Genomic DNA, 21,043 nt, shown 5'->3' with positions numbered 1-21,043 from the left:
GCAGGTCTGCCAACCCTTCTGGGTGGACGAGGCTGCACTGAACGAGCCATGTGTGTCAGGGCAGCAGAGGTGGTCAGACTGCAGAGGAAGTTTAAGATGTAACAGGGACACCTGGGGACATTTTACATAAATGCACGACCACTTTAAACCTTCCAGGAGTAAATACAGTTACCCCTCCGTATCCATGGAAGGTTGGTTCCAGGACTCCTGAGGATACCAAAATCCACAGATGCTCAAGTCCCTTATATAAAATGGTGTCGTATTTGCAAATAACTCACTGAACATCCTCCCCTATTCTTTAAATCATCCTTAGATTACTTATAATACCTAACACAACGTAAATGCTGTGTAAATAGCTGCCAGAGTACAATTAATTCAAGTTTCACTCTTTGGAACTTTCTGGAATATTTCTTAGAACATAATTGATTGTGGTTGGTTACATGCATGAATGCCAAACCTGAGGATACAGAGGGCCTACTGTACAGTGATCGGAGACTTGGGCTCCCGAGACAGTGCTGCCTCGTTCCCAACGCGCAGTAGAACAGTGTCCAGAGCAGGACGGTGGCACACACTTGCCCACCACTGAGCATACGATGGAAATGAATGAAGGGTGCAGGAACATGTCAGAGCATGACGGGGGCTCTCCTGCACTGAGTACAACACATGATGGTCCCACCCTTTACAACCAGGAGAAGAAGGCTACTTGTGAAGGCTCCAGGTCACAGTGACATGGTAATGAGTGCTACACTCCAGGGAAGCAACAAAATGACCTCAGGCTCCCAAATCTACTATGTGTTTGTGTGTGGGGGGAGGTACTGCAAGGCTTTATGGGGGCACTAATGGTGCAAGGGCTTGCAACACAGCTAAGTCCCTTCTTCTGGAAATCTAAAGAGCTCTTCAAATGTCATGGCCATGAAAAGCACGGTCACCATGAGGAGGCGTCCCGTGGGTGAGATGCACCAACACACGAAGACTGGCAGCCCGCCTTTTGGGAGCTCCTGGGACAGCACACACTGTGATGTAGGGCACAGTTCACAGGTGCCGTGAGTGAGGAAACTGTAAAAGGCACCATAGGAGAGGTAGGGGTTGGCACTGGAAGGGAGGGCTCTGCATCCAGGGAAGGGCAGGGGAGCCAGCAACCAAGATATGGCAAGAGAACCATGGGGTGTACCTGGCACAAGGGGGTGGGGGTGGGCCAGTCTGCTTGGGGGAAGTGTCTAACCCTGAACTTCAAGTAATGGTTCCCCAGCTCTAGGCAATACTCTAAAATGCTTTGTGATTTTTTTTTTAAGTTTTCTATAGTTAAAACCTCAGATAACATCCACATAACAGGCTCAAGAATACTCCAGCCATCAGTGTATGGTCTGCCTTCCTCCTTTCTCTGCGCTGACTCAGCACTGATTCCTGAGGTATCTTGTGCTCTTCTACACCCAATGCTTTGCATTTGATCAGGTTGATATGATAAAAAGAAGCAAACAAAGAAGCTTCCAGAAAATGCAGCAGACTCAGTTGGGAAAGGCCTGCCAGTCCTTTGCCTCTGTACAGCCGACAGAGCCCGCCGATGGGGCCAACATTGCTCTAGCCACCACAGGGCACTGTCAGGAAACCGCTCACCAGGCATTCCCAGGCCTCGGCACACAAATGTACTGGCCATTGCCCTGTCCTTTAGTGGCTCCACTCTCCAAGCTGGTCCCAACTTCAGAGTGAGCCAGTTGCATGACAAACCATTGAAGGGCAAAGGCTCAGAGGGCACTCAGTTCAGACAGCCACAGTCTCCAAAACCACCAACCCGAGGAGCTGACACGCAAGGTGACCCTGGACTCACAGCCCCCTGGAGACCTGACAGAAGCAAATACAATCTCACTGGCCAGATGCACACACCCTAATGCCAAGCAAAGACAAGGCTGCAATCAAGTGAGGAAACACAAGAAGCAGCGACTCCCCAAGAACAGGGCCAGCAGACCCAGCAAACAGTAACATCAGACAAAAACCCCCAACTCACCACCACCGAGAAGTTCAGGTAACAAATTGTGAATCAGAGACCATAACATACTGTTTTAAATGATGGATTCAAGCACTTCTTAAAGTGATCAAAACCCTAAGTAAACAATATGATACCTTTCAAAAAGACCAAGGATATGGGAAATTAAGAGCATTTATGGAAATGAGCAACATAATCACAGAAACCAAAATCCAAGTGGCTGGTCTTTACAGTGGGTTTGATGTGGGTTGGGCAGAGGGCAGATCAGCCAAGTGGAAGGCAGCACTGAGGAAAGCCCTTAGACGAAGGCATAATGCAAGAGAATCGCTGAAAAATCAGAACGATGGAACAAAAAGGACCAATAAATGACAAACTGAGAGAGGAAGGAAGAGAGGGAAGTGGTAACAAGCAATCTTTGGAGAGCTAAAAGCTAATGTCATGGAACTGATCCCAGCATGAATCATCCCTGGGGGAGGCCCAGAGGAGCAGGCAAGAGGATAGCTCGTTCTCTCATCTTCCCAGATGTCCAAGGAAGCTTCAGGAAGACGACAAGGCTACGTTCCCCGAGGTCTCACACATTCTGGTTGTACAGGTGACCCCGGGATGTGGTCTTTCTCAAATACCAGGTACATTCTGTCCTTCCTCCACACTGGCGACAGCACAGTGATCATTTCACCTGATTCTTGAGTGCTACTGACCTTCTGTCTACAGGGATGCAGGGCTTGGCCCCGCTGGCCTCTCTGAAGCCATGGTCCACCAGTTACTCATCCCCATGACTGACAACCCTGTGGACCCTACAAACTGGAAGGCAGGCAGAGAAAAAGAAAAATATTTAAAGACTCCAGTTTACTATCTTTTTAGTGCATGGTGGATTTCTCTCCCAGCGACTGAAGACGTGAGCAGGGGCATTCCTCTCCTTGTACACTGCTTGGCTGGCAGGCAGCCCAGAGGCAACAAGCTGGAGGGGCTCCGTGCGCATAGGACAGCCCAAAGTAGGTCTGGCTGGGGCAAAATCCTCACAAGCTCTCACTCCTCAGGATTTAGGGCTTCCTACTTTTAAGTTGCCACGGCTTTTAAAAGACAGAAAAACACTGCAAAACTAAGGGCTATTAACATACAACTATTTAAAATTGAATATTTAAAACAAACATATCTTAGATTGCTGCCAAGTAAGCTGTTCCAAACATAGTTGGAGCCAACAGATTTGCGCACACAAAGAGCCTGTAAAAGAATGCCAAAAGTTCATAAGCTTCAACTCAGCCCAGCAAAGTAAGTGCACACCTCCTGGCTGTAAAGGAACAGGTCAACTGTGAAGGCAGCTTGTGCTTCGTAAGACAGACAAATGGCATTCCAGGTGCCCCCAGACCGGCTCAGCGGGCAAGTGGGGACGAAAGGTGACACCCGTCTCACAGGATGTCTGTGAAATTTAAACCAGATAATGTTGGAAAAACACATGGCAATCACTGGAGGCTATTCTACTGTTTAGGGATTACAGCATTAATGTAATATTCATTAGTGATTAAAGCAGCAAGTGTTCATTCAAGGCTTTATTGATTAACGTCTAAAAAGCCACATAGATTTCTGAGATACAGGCAGTGAGTCCAAGGCTGCTGGGGTGTGGCAGGGGTAGGATCAGGCCCCAGAGGTAAGGGAGGCTTGGGTCAGATATCCAGTGTGGCACTTGTCTGCCTCCTTCCCCCAGGCTGCTAGCAGGGGAGGCCTGGGGGCCCTCGGAAAGGCCAGATCTTTGTACAATAGCTTGTCTAATCTAAACGAAGGGCTTTTATGGAAACATGTTCTGGAGTAAAACAAAAGCTCTTCTTAGAAAAGGAACCACAAAGTCACAACTGCTAAACAATGCCCAGCCCCCAAGAGAAACGGCGACCCCATTCCTCTCTCTCAAAGCACAAGGAGCTCCCCAAAGATTATAAGCAAGATCCCTAGGCATCTACACCACCATCCACCAGACAGCAGTTTCCAGGGACTGGCTTACTCCTCCACGCTTGCTTTGAAAGCCCCCAAAACAATGAAAACGGAGAGAGAGAACTAGAAAGAGAAATATATTCCACTTTCAACAAATCAGGAAAACAGACACTAGCAGAGAGCACAAATCCCTGGGTGGACCAGACCAATGGAACCAGGAACGCACGGAGCAAGCCAGAGCCCCCATCCTGACCCCTGGGGAGATACAGTCCTTGAGATGGCTGCTTGCGAAGGATCACATAGACATGGGAGCAGAGCCACTGAGCAGACTGTGGCCTGTGGACTTGGCCTCATACACAGAGAGAAACAGGCAGCAACTATGGGATAGAAGCACAAAGACCTGCTAGGAGCAATGCCCAATTTATACATGAAGATCTGGGGAATGCAGCCCTCCGGCTGGGCAAAGGAAATGTATTCGGAGAGAGTGTATTCCAGACCACAAACTTGAAATGAAGTGCACCCCCATCCTATTCTTCAACAAAGAACTGACTAAAGTCACCAAGTAACCAGCTCTGGAATCAGGCACAGAAATAGGGTGGGGGAGGAGGGTAAGCACGGGCAGACCCAGAGGAAAGCCTCGTAAGGAAATAGGAGAAGAGCTTTTTTAGTAACATACCCCTCACAGTCTCTGTAAGCTTCCTATTATTACTGCAACAAATCACAACAAACCTGGTGGCTTAAAACAAGAGAAATGTATCATCCTACAGTTCTAGAGGTTAGACCTCTGAAATGGGTCTCACGGGGCTAAAACCAAAGTATTGCAGGATGGTGTTCCTTCTGGAGGCTCCGGGGGGAATGTGCGCCTGCCTTTTACAGTTTCTAGGGGCTGCTCTGGTTCCTCGGCCGGTGGTCCCCTTCCAGGAACCGCATCCCCCGACCTCTGCTTCCAGCGTCAGGTCTGCTCTGACTTTGCCCCTCCTGCCTCCCTTGGGGTTACATCAGGCCCACAATGGATAATTCAGGCCAATCTCCCCATCTCAAGATTCTTAACTTAATTACATCTGCAAAGTCTCCTTTTCCATATAAAATAACATATTCCCAGGTTCTGGGGATTGGGACATGAACGTCTTTGGGAGTCATGATTCCAGCCACCGCAGGAAGCCCCTTTTTCCTTGCCATGTCCAGCCTGGAGGGCACACACATGCATTGGCTCATGGCTTCCTGCTGCCAACAACATCAGTACCAGTCTGATGCCTCTCTGGTCCTCCCTCTTCCACTTTCATGGACCCTCTGATTACACTGGGTCCACTCAGGATAACCCAGGATAATCCCTCTACTTTGAGGTCAGCTTGTTAGCAACCTTCACTTCATATTCAATTTTACTTTTTTCAATTCCAATTCTCCCAACATATTCACAGGTTCTGGACATCAGGATATTGATATCTTTGAGGGGCCTTTACTCTGCCTACCACACTCTCCTAAAAAGATTTTTAAAAATCAAAGAAGAGAACCAACAGAAGGAGAAGAAGAGCTTGGGAAAGAAATGGAGAAAAAGAAAATAAATGAGCTAGGGATGATGACCACATTATAAGCCATTAAAAAATAGAATAGGGCTTCCCTGGTGGCGCAGTGGTTGAGAGCCCGCCTGCCGATGCAGGGGACACGGGTTCGTGCCCGGGTCCGGGAAGATCCCACATGCCGTGGAGCGGCTGGGCTCGTGAGCCGTGGCCGCTAAGCCTGCGCATCCGGAGCCTGTGCTCCACAACGGGAGAGGCCACAACAGTGAGAGGCCCGCGTACCGCAAAAAAACAAAAAACTAGAATAAACACAATCAACCAAACAAAGACACAAGCAAATGAAATGGCAAAGGATGTGAAATATCAAGTTTATCAAAGAGATGACAGATATAAGACCCAGAGGAAATGCTACATAGATAAAGTGACTTGTCTTTGTCAGATGATAGGGTATATTGTGTTCGGTTTAAAAGAAAGTGATACAGAAGATGAGCATACAGAAACAGCCTGGAGAAGTTACTGAATCAAAAAAATCATATGAACATCCAGGCAGAAGACAGGCTGAGCTCAAATATCTTCACAATAATGCTCAATGCTAAAAGACAGAAATATTTCTATAAAGTTTTAAAGGAAAAGAGTGTGACTCAAGAGTTTTATACTCAGGCAAGAGATATTTTGAAGCTTGCAAAAATTCTCCACTGGGAGTCATGAGCCATTCGAGAGGAGAGCGGGGGATCATGACCAAAAAACTCTATCATGAACTCCAACAACTGAAAGAGGAATTGAAAGAAAGGCCTTGAGAATTCCTCAAAAATTACAGATAAAGGACCAGTACTGTGTGATCCATCTAAATGTAGCACGAAGACCATGTAACTGTGGAAAATGAGGTTTCCTACGAGGGGGCAAATAGTATGTGTCTAGACCATGTAAGCAATGGTGACATAAAAAGCAAGACAGGAGGAATGGGAGGGTGGGGGAAAGAAGGGTGGGCATGCACTTTAGTCATCTTTCAAAGCAGAACTGAACTGATATCAGTCAAGGCAGCTGGCAAACATCTTTCATAGTCTCCCCCTAACTTTACAGGGATTGAATGGAGACTATAGCTTCTCCCCAGTCAATTCTTCCTCCTGAGCACCTGCCTAACCCACATGGCAGGGAGTGGACAGAGGGACACTACTTCCTGCTCATGGGCCAGCCCTACTGCAGGAACTGCCACCTGGGAGGGGCCGGCCACTACGTACTCTGGGACTATGGTTATCACTGGCTGGCCCACCCAGCCCAGGGAAGGAACATGCTGGGAACTCCAAGATAGAAGACACTAAGTTTAAATTCGGCAAATCCTTCATTATTAAATTAAATAAAATTTAAATGAGTACATTTTATTTTTTTAACATCTTTATTGGAGTATAATTGCTTTACAATGGTGTGTTAGTTTCTGCTTTATAACAAAGTGAATCAGTTATACATATACATATGTCCCCATATCTCTTCCCTCTTGCATCTCCCTCCCTCCCACCCTCCCTATGCCACCCCTCTAGGTGGTCACAAAGCACCAAGCTGATCTCCCCGTGCTATGCGGCTGCTTCCCGCTAGCTATCTATTTTACATTTGGTAGTGTATGTATGTCCATGCCACTCTCTCACTTTGTCCCAGCTTACCCTTCCCCCTCCCCGTATCCTCAAGTCCATTCTCTAGTAGGTCTGTGTCTTTATTCCCGTCTTGCCCCTAGGTTCTTCATGACCATTTTTTTTCTTTTTTAGATTCCATATATATGTGTTAGCATATGGTATTTGTTTTTCTCTTTCTGACTTACTTCATTCTGTATGACAGACTCTATGTCCATCCACCTCATTACAAATAACTCAATTTCGTTTCTTTTTATGGCTGAGTAATATTCCAGCTCAATATCAAAAAAACAAACATCCCAATCCAAAAATGGGCAGAAGACCTAAATAGACATTTCTCCAAAGAAGATATACAGATTGCCAACAAACACATGAAAGAATGCTCAACATCATTAATCATTAGAGAAATGCAAATCAAAACTACAATGAGATATCATCTCACACCGGTCAGAATGGCCATCATCAAAAAATCTGCAAACAATAAATGCTGGAGAGGGTATGGAGAAAAGGGAACCCTCTTGCACTGTTGGTAGGAATGTAAATTGATATAGCCACTATGGAGAACAGTATGGAGGTTCCTTAAAAAACTAAAAATAGAACTACCATACGACCCAGCAATCCCACTACTGGGCATATACCCTGAGAAAACCATAATTCAAAAAGAGTCATGTACCAAAATGTTCACTGCAGCTCTATTTACAATAGCCAGGACATGGAAGCAACCTAAGTGTCCATCGACAGATGAATGGATAAAGAAGATGTGGCACATATATACAATGGAGTACATTTTATTTTAAATAGCACATACGACAGTCTAAAAAATGTAATAATCTCCAACATGATTAAGTGAGAATAAAGGAAACTGGAGAACAATGGACACTGTATGCTCCTATGTGTTTCAACATGAAAAAAGGAAATATACATTCTTGGGCATCCACAGAATATTTCTAGAAAGGTACAGAGGAGCAATTAACGGCAGGGCCTCTTGAGAGAGGGACTGGGCCTGGCATAAGAAAATGACTCACATTTTACTATATATTCTTGTTTTACTTGAATTCTGTTAGCCTGTGCACATACTGGCCGTCTCATTTTTTAAGAAAATTGAATAAGCAAAGGAGAAAGGGCAAAAACTCGTATGTCCCTATTTCTATGGAGTAATACCTGCCCTCCCACCTTCCTGTAGGGCTGGGGACAGGATGTGGCAAGTTCTGTATTAGCTTTGTCTTTCTAGATTTCAGTATTTCTTATGGATCGTGTTTTACAAAAAGTGTCCCCAAAACAAATGGTTTATGCTCAAAACACCAAGAGCAAAGTGCAGACAAACAGGTTCTCCTACCTCCCCTCCCCCTCCCCCCCACATCAATTAAACTCATCAGCAGTCTATTAAAAAATGAACATCGATGACACACAGTGGACAAAGGTTTGAAGGATCCTCCGGTTTGCTCCCTAAAAAGGAAAATGCACAGTGAATTCCGATGAATGTCCAAAGGGTCCAGACTGCCCTCTCCTGCTCCAGGCTGTTCTGTATCCCAGAACATCCCACAAACTCAGGAAGATGGTGCTGGTGTGACTCGCTCTGGAGCTCTCAGAGGGTCTCCTCTGTTTCCAGGGTGACCTCTCTCTGATCTCAACACAAGTACCTGTCCACCAGCCTCTGTGGTCCTCACATCAACCCCGCGAATGGAATGAGGCTCCCCCTCATTCCAGACGTGGGAACAGAGGCTCAGGGCAGTAAGACACCTCCCGGAGGTCCCCAGCGATGGGGCAGGTCTCTTCCCAACCCTGCTGAAAAGGAATGAACGCCCAGTTGGTTAGGGCTCCGTCCTGAGGGGAGAGTAGCCTGGAGAGAAGCTGTAGAGAACCGACAGGTACCCCTGGACCTGCTGTCACCTGCAGGGACGCAGTGGCTGGGAGATGACCTGACCCAGCCAGGGACTCACAGCAGGAGGCAGCACCATGGAAACAGAACACAGTGTGTCTGACCCCAAAGCACAGCCTCTCCCATACCCGTGCCCCCAGGGGGCCCAGGGATGGCAGTGTCCCACCCCCCACTGGCCTGGGCACTCAGGGGCTCCTCTGCAGGCACTTGGGTGCCTACAACCTCCCCTGTGCACTCTCTGGAAAGCAGAACATGTTGGGGATGCAGGACCCCATGGGAGTGGCTGGGCAGAGCAAGTGAAAGGCCAGCAGGTGGTCAGAGCAGGGGCCTGACCTGGACCCACTCCACTCAGTGCCCTGAATGTGGGGGCCCATCCAGCAGACACTCATGGGCTAACCTGGGCCAAGTGCCTGGAAACACACTGGGGAGGATATGGCACAGCCCCAGGGAATGGGCACGCAGCCTCAGGCCTGCTGGGTCCCTCCGAAAAGTCCCACAGCCTGACCGTGGCTGAGCCCTGCCTGCATACAGCCCATGAGTCTAGCTCTAGCCTCCTGGGCTAGCAGCAAACGTCTGGGGGCCATTCTCCTCTGTGAACCACCGGGAACCACCTAACAGCTTCATGCAAATTCTACATGTCTCCAAATGACTTAGGCTCTTTCTACATTTCCTCCAGGTTTTTATTCTTGCTTCTGAAAAGTAACTACAATAACAACAACAAAAACCTCAAAACAGTTTCTTACATTTGTATAGTCTTAATTTACAGAGTACAGCCTCATATCTACATGAAGAAACCCAATCTGGACTTGTGAAGGGCTCTGCCTCCCTGGAGAATGTGCCTGGGTGGTGGAGGCCCCCACCCCACCTGTCCACCATGGAGGAAGTGTGACTCCTGCCTGGCTGTGCTCCGCCGATGTGATGCCTCACGTGCAGACTCCCCTCCAGCCTGGTAGCTGCCCAGAGATCATGCAGCGCCCCAGTTTTCCTTATGTCACTCATGCTCAGCCTGGGCCAGCACCCAGGACCCTCGGGGAAGGTGTGCTGCTGGGGCGACCAAACACCCATGCAAGAGGTGCTTTCTCATGCCTTTGCCCACTGGTCCACGAATACCACCAGGAATTCGGGGCAAAATGTCACTGCCCATCTCTTGGGCAACACAACGAACTGATGGGAAGAACATGAGGAACCTGGTCTTCCGTGCTGCAGGCTTGGCAGCTCTGTGAATTTAGACAGGTTGTTCCATCATGCTGGGGAGTAGATGGCCAACACACCCTCCTGCTCGGAAAATGTCTCTGCTTCTCTCTTCCTCCCTGTTAGGAAGAGTGTGACAGGAAGAATGCAAACTTTGGGGTTGCGGAAGAGGGGTCTGGGTCTCCAGACTGCTCCAAACACACCCTCAAACACTAGACTCTCCCTCTCTGGTGCCCTGGGCATCGCCCTACCCAGAGGGTAAATACTGATTGCAAGTCTGTTCTCAGTAATGCCCACCCTCAGCTCCCTCTAGGGACCCACACCTGGTCTCATCCAGAGCTGGGGGGGGGGAGGGGAAGGACCACAGACCTTCCACGCTCATAAAGGGCTGTTTTGCTGAGGCAGCAGTGTTGAATCGTGAACCCCCACTTTTATCATCACGGGTACAGTGGTTCGGTTCCTTCTTGGGCAACTTTTGCAGCAGAGATAACACCGAGAGGGGACATTGACAGAGAAGGTTAATTAATTTCTTAAAAGAAAAAAAAATTTCCTAGCAGTACTTTATCCAGAAAGCATCGTTTTCCCACTCAATACCTGTCCATCACGGCGTCATGGTTCTGCTCTGTTAGGCGAAGTCGGGTAGATCTTATCCTCTTGCCAAACTGAAATAACAGGGAGGCAGGTGGGAAGGGATCTTGCTCAGGGGTGAGGTTGGAGGGGTCCAGCAGCCCCCTGAGGACTCTCCAGAGGAGGGGGACGAGCCCAGGAGAGAGGCGTGTCAGGCAGAAGGAGGGCAGTGCTGGTCAGGGGGCCAGAGTGGGCCGCACAGTCGTCAGGGTGCGGAGGGAGGCCTAGAGGAAGCATTAGCCCCAGGGGTCCCACGTCCCGGCTGAGTGTCGATGATGCAGACTGCTTCTTTCTTCAAGGCCCCTCCATAACCCCAGATGGGGAAAGGGGAGGTGGGGAGGAGGGTTTTTAAAAATCCGGAATAGGGGCTTCCCTGGTGGCGCAGCGGTTGAGGGTCCGCCTGCCGATGCAGGGGACGCGGGTTCGTGCCCCGGTCCGGGAGGATCCCACATGCCGCGGAGCGGCTGAACCCGTGAGCCGTGGCCGCTGGGCCTGTGCATCCGGAGCCTGTGCTCCGTGGCGGGAGAGGCCGCAGCGGTGAGAGGCCTGCGTACCACAAAAAAAAAAAAAAAATCCGGAGTACAGTCATTTGCCTTATCAAATAGATGTAGCTAATATTCCCTAAGACTGCACACAGTGTCTGCGACACATATACGGAGAAGATGAAACTACACCTCCCCAGAGAACGGACACTCTGTGGTGTGTCACATCATGGTGAATCGGTAAATAATCCAGGCTTTTTTTATTTTGCACGGTGCCAAACTGGGGTCTCAAGTTTGAAAATGTGTCAGATCTGACATGAGCCACATTCTCAACTATAACACTTTTGAACTCATGGGAGCTAAACAATTCTAGAAAGAATAATTAAATTTCTAATTTTAATTCCCACAGGACTAGTAACTGCATTTCACAAACACGCGTGGAGAGCCTGTTCTGAACACGGGGCCACAGCACAGCCTTCTCCTCGCAGCCTCATGGTCAGAAGGAGGGATGCTGACCACACAATCCATTTCTAATTATAAATCCTTCTTAAAATGCTCTGTATTCTCCTCAGCTTGAGAAATGGATACAAATATTTTTAAGAGACGCCTAATTTTCCCTAGTTGCTCTCTCCCAGCAATGAATGGGGCTTTCTTTCCCCTGATTAGTCAGCACTTGGAGAGAAGGAGGGAATTACTGGGCACAGAATCATGGACTTGAATGAGACATCAGAGGTCAGGCAGCTATCTGCCTCCACCTCACCTGTGAAACAGAGGACTAGAAAGGTGCCAAAGGTGGGGACCTGGGCCAGAGGCTGGGAGTCTCCCCCAGCAGGCCCAGCCCGGCCTTCAGCCCACAGGGGCCACACACAGATGCTCCTTCATGGCCATGGCCACGGCCACGTTTCCTGCCTGGACCTCCGGTCACCCCACGGACTAGTACAGGCAGACCTCCTTTCATTGCACTTTGCTTCACTGCGCTTCGCAGATGCTGCATTTTTTACAACCTGAAGGTTTGTGGCAACCCTGCATTGTCAGACGATGGTTAGCATTTTTTAGCCACAAAGTATTTTTAAATTAAGGTATATGTATTTTTTAGACATAATGCTATTGCACACTTAATAGACTACAGGATGGTGTAAACATAACTTTTATATGCACTGGGGAACCAAAAAAATTCATGTGACTCGCTTTATTGTGGTGTCTGCAACCTCCACTGTAGCTCCTAATTTAAATGCAGCAACACAGCATCTTCTAACAAACCCCTAACATGAAGCAGTGGAATTTCTTGCCTGTATCACCCCTCCCAAGCCCCAGAAGCTTTACACGATAATGTGATAATGCATTTCTGAACACAGTGCCATCCAGACTGTTCATGGGGTAAGTGAACTTGGGTGGAAGAAACCTTAGGAAACGCTGTCAGCCTCGGCCAGTTAGGGCAGATGACCCTGGGGAGATGGAGGCTGACTGCACACGGCATGCCTGACAACCGGAGTCCGCCAGCCACTTCGAACTAGGGGGCCCTTAGGGCCCAGTTCACAGCACCTCAGACCAGACAGACTGTACAAACAGAATAATCAAGAGACGTGGATACAAAGTGCAACCCATTCCTGCAAGTCCAGGCCACAGGCTTCCAAGAGATCCAGTGCGACCTTTCAATTTGCCTACCAAAAACTGCGTAGCCACAGTACCATATGAAACAGTCAGCCACAGAGATTTCACATGACCTAATAAGTGACGGGGCTTGCAAAAGAGCCACTTCCTCCCGTGGGGCCTGCGACGTCCCTCAGGAGGCACAGAGACTTCTCTGCCCTGCACCACATTTAACACCGATGACAAGGGATGCCCCTTGGTCTCACCTGCTCCAAGAACAGCAGCAGGCCCTGCCAGGGGGCTCGTTCAGGGTGGGGAGAGTGGTGCGGACACCAGGCCGACCAACACCTCCCTCAAGGGTAAATGCCAAGACCGCCCATGCTGGCGGGGCCTCAGGCCACAGTCACTGACCCTCACTGACATGGGACTGGCAAGACCCCACCTCTGGAATCCTTTTCTCTTTCCTCTCCTTCACCCCCCTAGTTTTCCATGTAAAAGACTAATCTTTCATCAGCTCCAAGAGTAAGAAAGTGTGTTCTGTAACGATCCATCCGATGAGCCCTGGGGGGCCTGCTATTCACATGCCCAGCAGCACCCCAGAGGTAGGAGATGCAGCCCAATTCTCAGGGGGTCTGGCGTCTACTCTGACTTGGAGGAACTTCCTTTAGCCTGTTTTAACAGAACTGGCTGACAATTCCAGATAAACAACAAGAATCACTAGGCCAAAGAAGGCCCTCCATCCTTCTTACCCATGCCTCCTTCTTCCTCAACAAAAAAAGTTAAAGCAAGTTCACTGAAGCTAGGACTTGAATCAAGTGCAAACTGTAAAACCATCAACTAAGAAAACTAAGGGAGAGAAACGGGCTCGCGGTAAGTGAGGTGGGCACACTCTGCCTCCAGTTCCTTTTATTGGAACGACTGATCTCTTTAGAATTGAAGGACTCACTGCACACTCTCTCACCTGCTCCTCCCCCCAAACCTATGCGAAGCCAGAGCAGAGCTTCTCCTCTTGGGAGGCCACCTGGGACTGCGCCCAGGGTCACACAGCTGTTCACCCCGTCCAAGTTGGCTGGCAACTTGTCCATTTTTTTTTTTTTTTTCTGTTCAGGGATGATTCTTTCAAGAGACAGCATGATATTATTTAAAAGACTGGTAAAACATACTCCAGTGAATACATTTTAAAAAGAAAAAATGTGCAACTAGAGATTATCATACTAAGTGAAGTAAGTCAGAAAGACAAATACCATATGATTATCCCTTATACATGGAATCTAAGATATGACACAAATGAACCTATCTATGAAACAGAAATGGAATCACGTACATAGAGAACAGGCTGGTGGTTGCCAAGGGGGAGGGTTGGGGGAGGGATGGAGTGGGAGGTTGGGTTAGCAGATGCAAACTATTATATATAGAATGGATAAACAACAAGGTTCTACTGTATAGCACAGGGAACTATATTCAATATCCTATGATAAACCATAATGGAAAAGAATATTAAAAAAGAATATATATATACATATATATATGTATAATTGAATCACTTTGCTGTACAGCAGTAATTAACACAACATTGTAAATCAATTATACTTCAATTAAAAAAATAAAAAGTGAACGATACATACCTTGGATGTTCAACAATTTTTTTTAAAGGCATGAAAAACTACACATGCAAATGTGTTGCCCCATATTTCAATAATACACATATTCTCCAAGCTTCAAATAATCATTACAGGAACTGTGGGGAAATGGAATGGAACGTGGTCTTTGGACACCCAATATGAATAGGTACTGACTCAGTCTTGGGATGTGGGGTGGCCTTCAGGGCAGGAGGCACATCACATCCCAGGACACAGTCCATCATGTGGTCTCTTCCACAGTCCAGACATGCCAGCCCAGCTCCAAGCTTCCTATAATATCCAGGGGAGGGGGACTTCCTTGGTGGTCCAGTGGGTAAAACTCTGTGCTCCCAATGCAGGGGGCCCGGTTTCGATCCCCGGTTGGGGATCCTGCAGGCATGCCGCAACTAAGAGTCCATATGCCGCAACTAAGAAGACCGCGTGCCACTACTAAAAAAGAGCCTGCATGCCGCAACAAAGATCCCGCGTGCCGCAACTAAGACCCGGCACACAATAAATAAATAAATAAATAAATATTTAAAAAAATATCCAGGGGAGCCCCATGTCATAGACAATTTTAAAATGGAACCACAGAGATAATCTGGGTAAATCACGGGTGCGTCAGCCCCAGTGGCAGCAAAGCTGGAGTCTTCACAGCGGTAGCAAGGCTCAAGGTGGCAGGGGCAGCACCAGGACATCCACTCCTAAACTCACCTCAGTAACTGAGAAACTGAATCTCACAGAGGCATGGGTTGGTGGTCTGTTCACACCCATCCCTAGCATCATGTGAAACTCCGCTGATCTAATAAAACAATTGAATGAAACACTGAGCAGAAAAGAAAATGAATTTCAGCGTTCTCCTTTTAAATTTCCTAAAAGTTAAGACTGCATCTTATGCATGCATATTCACTCAGACATCAAATATCCATCACACTTATAAGGAAAACTATGGAAGAATAAACTAAGCTCAAACAGATAGTTCCTTGCAAGGAGAAACTCAAGATCTTTCAAACCCAGAAAATGAATTTACTTTAGACTTATCTACTTAAAGCAAGAGAGATGTATTTAGAACTTGCATTAGCATGAATGTACATTTGACTTCTCAGAATGTGAGATGGTGGATAGCAGAAATCTAATAGCAAGCACTAGGGGTTTGTGGGATCCTGCAATTTTACTAGATAAGGCCTTGGAGACACGGGAGGTTAACTTTCTCCTTTTCTCATGAGCAGCCTAGAGCATGACGGTGCCATGCCTCGTCCAGGGTGGCTGGCTGTGGCCGATGCAGGAGGAAATGCAGGGTCAACTCCCTCTTAATCCCAGTCTTTACCAGAGCCCTCCCTCCCACCATGAGATACTGTGTGTAAACCAGCCAGCTAAACACACCTCGACAACATGGGCAGGTAATACAGCAGCATCAGCCTGTGTCTCATTTTCAGAATTTGAAAGACTTGTTTTCAACCCATATACCCATTCTGTTACTATGAATGGTAAGGAACTCCATCCCCAAAGAGTAGAGAAGGCAGTTCCTTCCTGGCCTGCTCTGTCACACCTGTCACATCTGTGTTAATGTCATCTTTTTCTTGGTCTGACACACAGACTGCTTGGGGGATGCAGCAGTCTGCCAAGGGCAAATGAAACTCTGCTTCCAAGTTTCAAGGGTAAAATATTTTCAAATTAGATATACCATAAAAAGGAACCAGCATGTTTTGTTTCCTTTCAAATGCCTATGGATCTCAGGATTCCCTCTGAGTAGGATATTCTGTGCTCCTCCTCAGGGATGGACAACTTCCAAAAGGATCAGGTACCACCTGTCTTTTAATTGAGTGGCACTTCCCCTGTAGCCCTTTACAGTGCTCCAAGAGAGGCACAAAGCTGGAAAACAATTTCCATTTGCCCCTTTGAAATCAATAGTCTGATTTACATGCATTTTCAACAGAACAAGAAATACAAAGAAATATCCAGTCATAGCATTTGGACAGTTGTCTAGTAGAAGACTTATTCCCTTCAAGGTGTGATCTCTCCCTTCAGCATCTGGGCTCCACAAGGAACCTGGGGAGGACACCATAACTAGACCCCTTGATGGTCATCCAAGCCCTGGGACACACACACCTCGCCCTCACCTTGGCAAGACAACCCCCCCCCGCATGAGCTCGCCTCTCTAGACTCACTAGGAACTTTCTGATGAATAACATGGCACACACTTAAAATCAGATTAAGCACATTTAAGTGAAAAGCACAGTTGCCTCTTTTCTCCCGTTTTCATTTTCTTCAGGTAAAGACACACAGAGGGATTAAACATTTGCATTTCTCCATCAGAGAAACCCTGAGGCCAATAACCCTCGCAAGGCAGGCAAATAAACCCCCTGGGAGGTGCCACTGACAGAGTCCTGGGGTTTAAGTCAGTAGCTGTCAAACCCCAAAGAAAGCATTATTGGGGGATGGTGGGCATTTCCACTGGCTATCCTGGCCGGCACTATCACGCCCTCACCAGGACCAGGATGTAGGCAGGAGTTCCATGAGGCCAAGTCGCTCCTCTCCAAGCCAACACTCTCCCTTCTGTGGTCTGAGAAGGCATTGAATCTTCTGACTAGGACCAACCATCACTCTCCAAAGACGTGGAGCCATTAAAGCAATCTCTCTGCCCCACGGAGGGAGACCCATTCTGGAAGCCATAACCTCTGGCTATTCAAAGCATGTGCTTCCTTCAGTGTCCATTCCTTGGGCGATGGGCACATGGAGACGCGGGGCACACAGGCACAGACCCCCAGTTTGGGGATCCTTCATCCTTTCCCAAGGTGGCTCAGGTAGAGGACCGCCAAGATGCATTTAGCACGCCCCCTGCTGGCCCCTCGGGAGCTGACTCAGCCTTTATTCTCTGGGCCTAAAACAGGAATTAAATGACCTTAACACCCAAAGGGAACAAAAAGAAAAGCCAAGGCAATTACGGCTTCCCAGAATCAGAAAATGTGATGTTCTAACCATAAAAAGGGGATGAAGAAGCTTTAAAGTAAGGGTTTTTGAAATGTTTTAGGAAATCAGTGATTACTATCTCAAGATTTAGTGAGAACACTTGAATTTGCATTTTCACGAGTACTACAGTGAGTTAAATCAGAAACATTATAATGAATATTTTCACAGGTCTACAAGTGAAAAGGATATGTGGCCAGAGCTCATAGCTCAGAGCCTTAATAACCAATTTTCGTAGGACTGACGCTACTTCAATTACAGAAAAAATCTCGGCCAATGACTTAAGAGGTCAAGTAGCAACTGTTATGCAGCAGGGGCAAAGTCGCGGAGAAGACGAAAAGATGCACATTTGGAGACAATTCCGCTACAGGGCTTCCTGTCTCACGCAGCCTTGCCACTGTGAGTAAATCTGGCACCTTCAGGAGGTGACAGGCCATGCACACATGGCTGCTTCAGAGGGACATGCCCCTCCCCTTCTCCACAAGGGGAGAACAGACAGTTCAGCTTTTTGGTGACTTTTATGCTGTCCTCCACCAGGGCTGAGGGCCTCCACACAGGACTCAGGCTGAGACCCACACAAGGCAAGACTCCATAATGCAATGGTTTCCATCTACTGTCAGCCTGAATGCCAAGGCCTAAGGTGAAGCTCTGCTTCCCCGTTTTCTTCCCACCAATCCAGAGTTTTTGAAAGCTTATCTTCCTGACCAGACTCAAACTTTTTCATGGCCTGTGGTATTTAATTCCTTACAGACCCAATATGACCACACTAATAATTTAAGGCATGCTTCTTTGAACCAATGAGGAAGAGTCATTAATTATTAAATACACGAATGTCAATATTTTTGTCCCTTACTGAATATCCTTTTGATATGATAGGCTTAAGTAGATATACAGACTGTCTTGGGAACTTGCTTACTTCTGTTCTCATTACAGTCAGTACTAATGGAATACTCACACACACAATAAGGCTGACACGCTGCTCGAATTTAGGAGGAGAAATTTCCCCAGAACTTTGTGTGCCATACAGGTAGGTCCCAGCCTCTGCACTCTCAACCCTCTTCAGATGTTAAGCTGGCCTTCAACCTGGTGGGCCGCACAGCTGCTACGGTAAGGAAAGGCCGGCAGGGCCCCAGAGAAGCTGTCACCCCTTTCTCCAGAGCAAGCTGCTCCCAGGCCCATCCTAGTTGGGGGGAGGGGGGCAGGGAGAGGAGGTGATGGAGAGGAAGAAGACCCGCAGATTTTCCTGAAGCAATCAAGGCCCTTCAAGATCTAGGCCACACTGTCTACCTTTTCCTGAACACATCATCTGCCACCTGGAATATAATGTCTTTTAAAATTTTTCATCTCACCGCTCACTTTCAATCATAAAGATAAAGTCAGTCAATAACCACTTAAGTGTCATGCATGACTTTCCCCTGGATCCTTGTGATGTGGATGAAGTGATTCCCAGATCCGTGGGGATCTAACAAGTTTCCCTCCAGGCACTCTCGAATCTATTCATTCTCAAGTCAAGAAATAAAAATAAAAACCGTTTTCACCTGTGTAAGGCTGGTGAGTTCACAGAGCAGAGGGAAATCTATTTTGTGGCAGAGTCTCAAAAGGCTGCAAGAGCTGCACGGGAGGAGGGTGCGCTTGGGTGGTTGTGTCCAATGAAGGAAAGTTTTTGTTAATGATGACATCACTGACATCTCCCGAATTTAAAGGAGCACTTAGAGCACAGCAGATGCGATCTCCCCCCCTCCAGTGAGAAGATACCAGGGAAGGCCTCCGGGTTCACAGCCAAATTGCATTAACGGTTCGCCCGCTGTCCAGACAGACCCAGTGGAACGAGCGAGCAGCGTACCGGGCCGCGGTGGCCCACGCAGCCGGGGCAACCGGCCGGCGGCCTCACGCGCTGCTGCCGGGCCGTGCCCGGGCGTCCGCTGGCGCCCCGGGACTCCGGCGCGCCCACACGGACAGAGGGACCGGTGTCCCCGCGCCTGTCATCACGTTCCAGTGCATATGGCTCAGGGGCCCGGAGGAGACACCGTCAGCGACCCAGCGAGAGCGCCGCGCCCTGCTCAGAGACCCGCGCCGGGCCGGAGCCGGTGGCCGCGGCGGCCGCGGGGTCCAGAGCCGAGCCCGCAATGCAGACGCGCCGGCGAGCCCCGCGCCGAGCCCGCGACCCCCGCGCCCTCGCGGCCCGGTACAGGGGCTGCCCGGCCTCTGCGCCCACCTGCCCCGCCGCAAAGCCGCGGAGGCATCCGGCGCCGCGCTGGGACTGACCGCGCACCTACCGGGACCGCGGCCCCGGCCCCACCGCCACCGGCAGCACCGCGGCCAGCGCCGTCTCACCTGCCGCGCTGTGCCGCTCCGCTCAGCCAGCCCGCAGCGCCTCAGTCACCGCTACCCGACTTCCATTTTCTCTCGCTTTAAGGAAAATCGGATCAGCTGTTTCTCGCGCTCCGGCTCCGCGGCCCCCTCCCCAGCTGCCGCTCGCGGTCCGGGGGCCTCTCCACCCCCGCCTCCTCCCGCGCTCCGCTCCGCCCCTCGCGCCCCTCCGCTCCGCCCGCGGCCGCGCGCGCCCCCTGACGTCACCGGCCGCAGCCGCGCCCCGCCCCCTCCCCTCGTGGACGTGCGCGCACCCCGCCCCCGCCCTGCCGGCCGGCTCTGAGCGCGCGTGCTCGCGGCAACCACTCGAGCAGAGACCCGGACTCCGGGAAGAGCGCGGGGCAGTTCTCGCCCGCGTCCTCTCGCCCGCGCTAGCTCTTCCAGGTGCCCCTGCTTAACCTTCCTTTGCCCGTCTGCCTGCCTCGCACTGTCTGCGCCCACCTTCATTTCTTGCTTTCTGCTCACGCTTTTTTCCTCAGCATCCCAAACTTTCTCCCACCCATCCTGTCTCGGCTCCATTGCCGAGACCTGCTTCGGGGCCAGTGCATCACATCTCATCTGAAGCTGCTCCCTTTGCCTCTTAAACCGGTTCTCTGACCTTTCCCCATTTTTTGCCTTCCTCTTAAAAGTATTTTCACACCACAACTTCGGACGGCTCCTCTCTCTGATGCCAAGGCCGGCCCACTGCCTTCTGCCCACTCTCACATCACCCTCTCGGTGTAACCACGCCCCCCCCTTCCAAATAATGTTATATTACAAGTTACTAATGCCATCCTCATGCATTTCTTGACAATCGTTTCACTCTTAGTTTAGGACTTCTTGCTTGGTTTTTAACATAATGCACACATATCTGTAAATTACTAAATATATATCATTTTTAGTAATTTATTTGACTTCTTAAATTAATATACAGTAAAATTGACTTTTTTTTTGGATATACAGCCCTGTGAGTTTTCAAACACCAGTTTGGATGCGTGTAACTACTAGCACAATTAGGATACATCATCCCAAGAACTCCCCCTTGTTGCCCTTCTATAACCACACCCTCCCAAACCCTAATATGTTATGACATATGGCAACCACTGATATATTCTCCATTGCTGTAGTTTTGTCTTTTCGAGAATGTTATATACATAGAATTATGCAATATGCAGCATTTTGAAACTGACTTTATTCATTCACCATTATGCCTTTGAGATTCACCCATGTTTATCGATAGTTCTTTTTATTATTGGATGCTATCCCATTATTTGTACTGCGTTTTGTTTATTCATC

General features: G+C 48.8%; 1 protein-coding gene and 1 long non-coding RNA gene across 2 annotated transcripts in view; both read right to left on the bottom strand.

Annotated features, from left to right (window-relative positions):
* LOC132419776 (OTU domain-containing protein 7A) overlaps positions 1 to 19,886 on the bottom strand; it is a 392,208-nt gene extending 372,322 nt beyond the window's left edge. Inside the window, exon 1 of the mRNA XM_060003662.1 lies at positions 19,733 to 19,886. The gene's annotated coding sequence lies outside the window, so the exon portion shown is untranslated. The remainder of the gene's footprint in view (positions 1 to 19,732) is intronic.
* LOC132419775 (uncharacterized) lies at positions 10,183 to 10,724 on the bottom strand. Its single transcript, XR_009518245.1, has 3 exons — positions 10,708 to 10,724; positions 10,483 to 10,585; positions 10,183 to 10,232 (listed from the first exon to the last, which is right to left on the bottom strand). It is a non-coding gene; the product is annotated as an uncharacterized lncRNA (long non-coding RNA).
* Positions 19,887 to 21,043: the final 1,157 nt, after the last annotated feature.

This window comes from Delphinus delphis, chromosome 2 (genome assembly GCF_949987515.2).
Source record: "Delphinus delphis chromosome 2, mDelDel1.2, whole genome shotgun sequence".
Taxonomy (NCBI): domain Eukaryota; kingdom Metazoa; phylum Chordata; class Mammalia; order Artiodactyla; family Delphinidae; genus Delphinus; species Delphinus delphis.
This window is presented reverse-complemented; position numbering and strand designations above follow the sequence as displayed.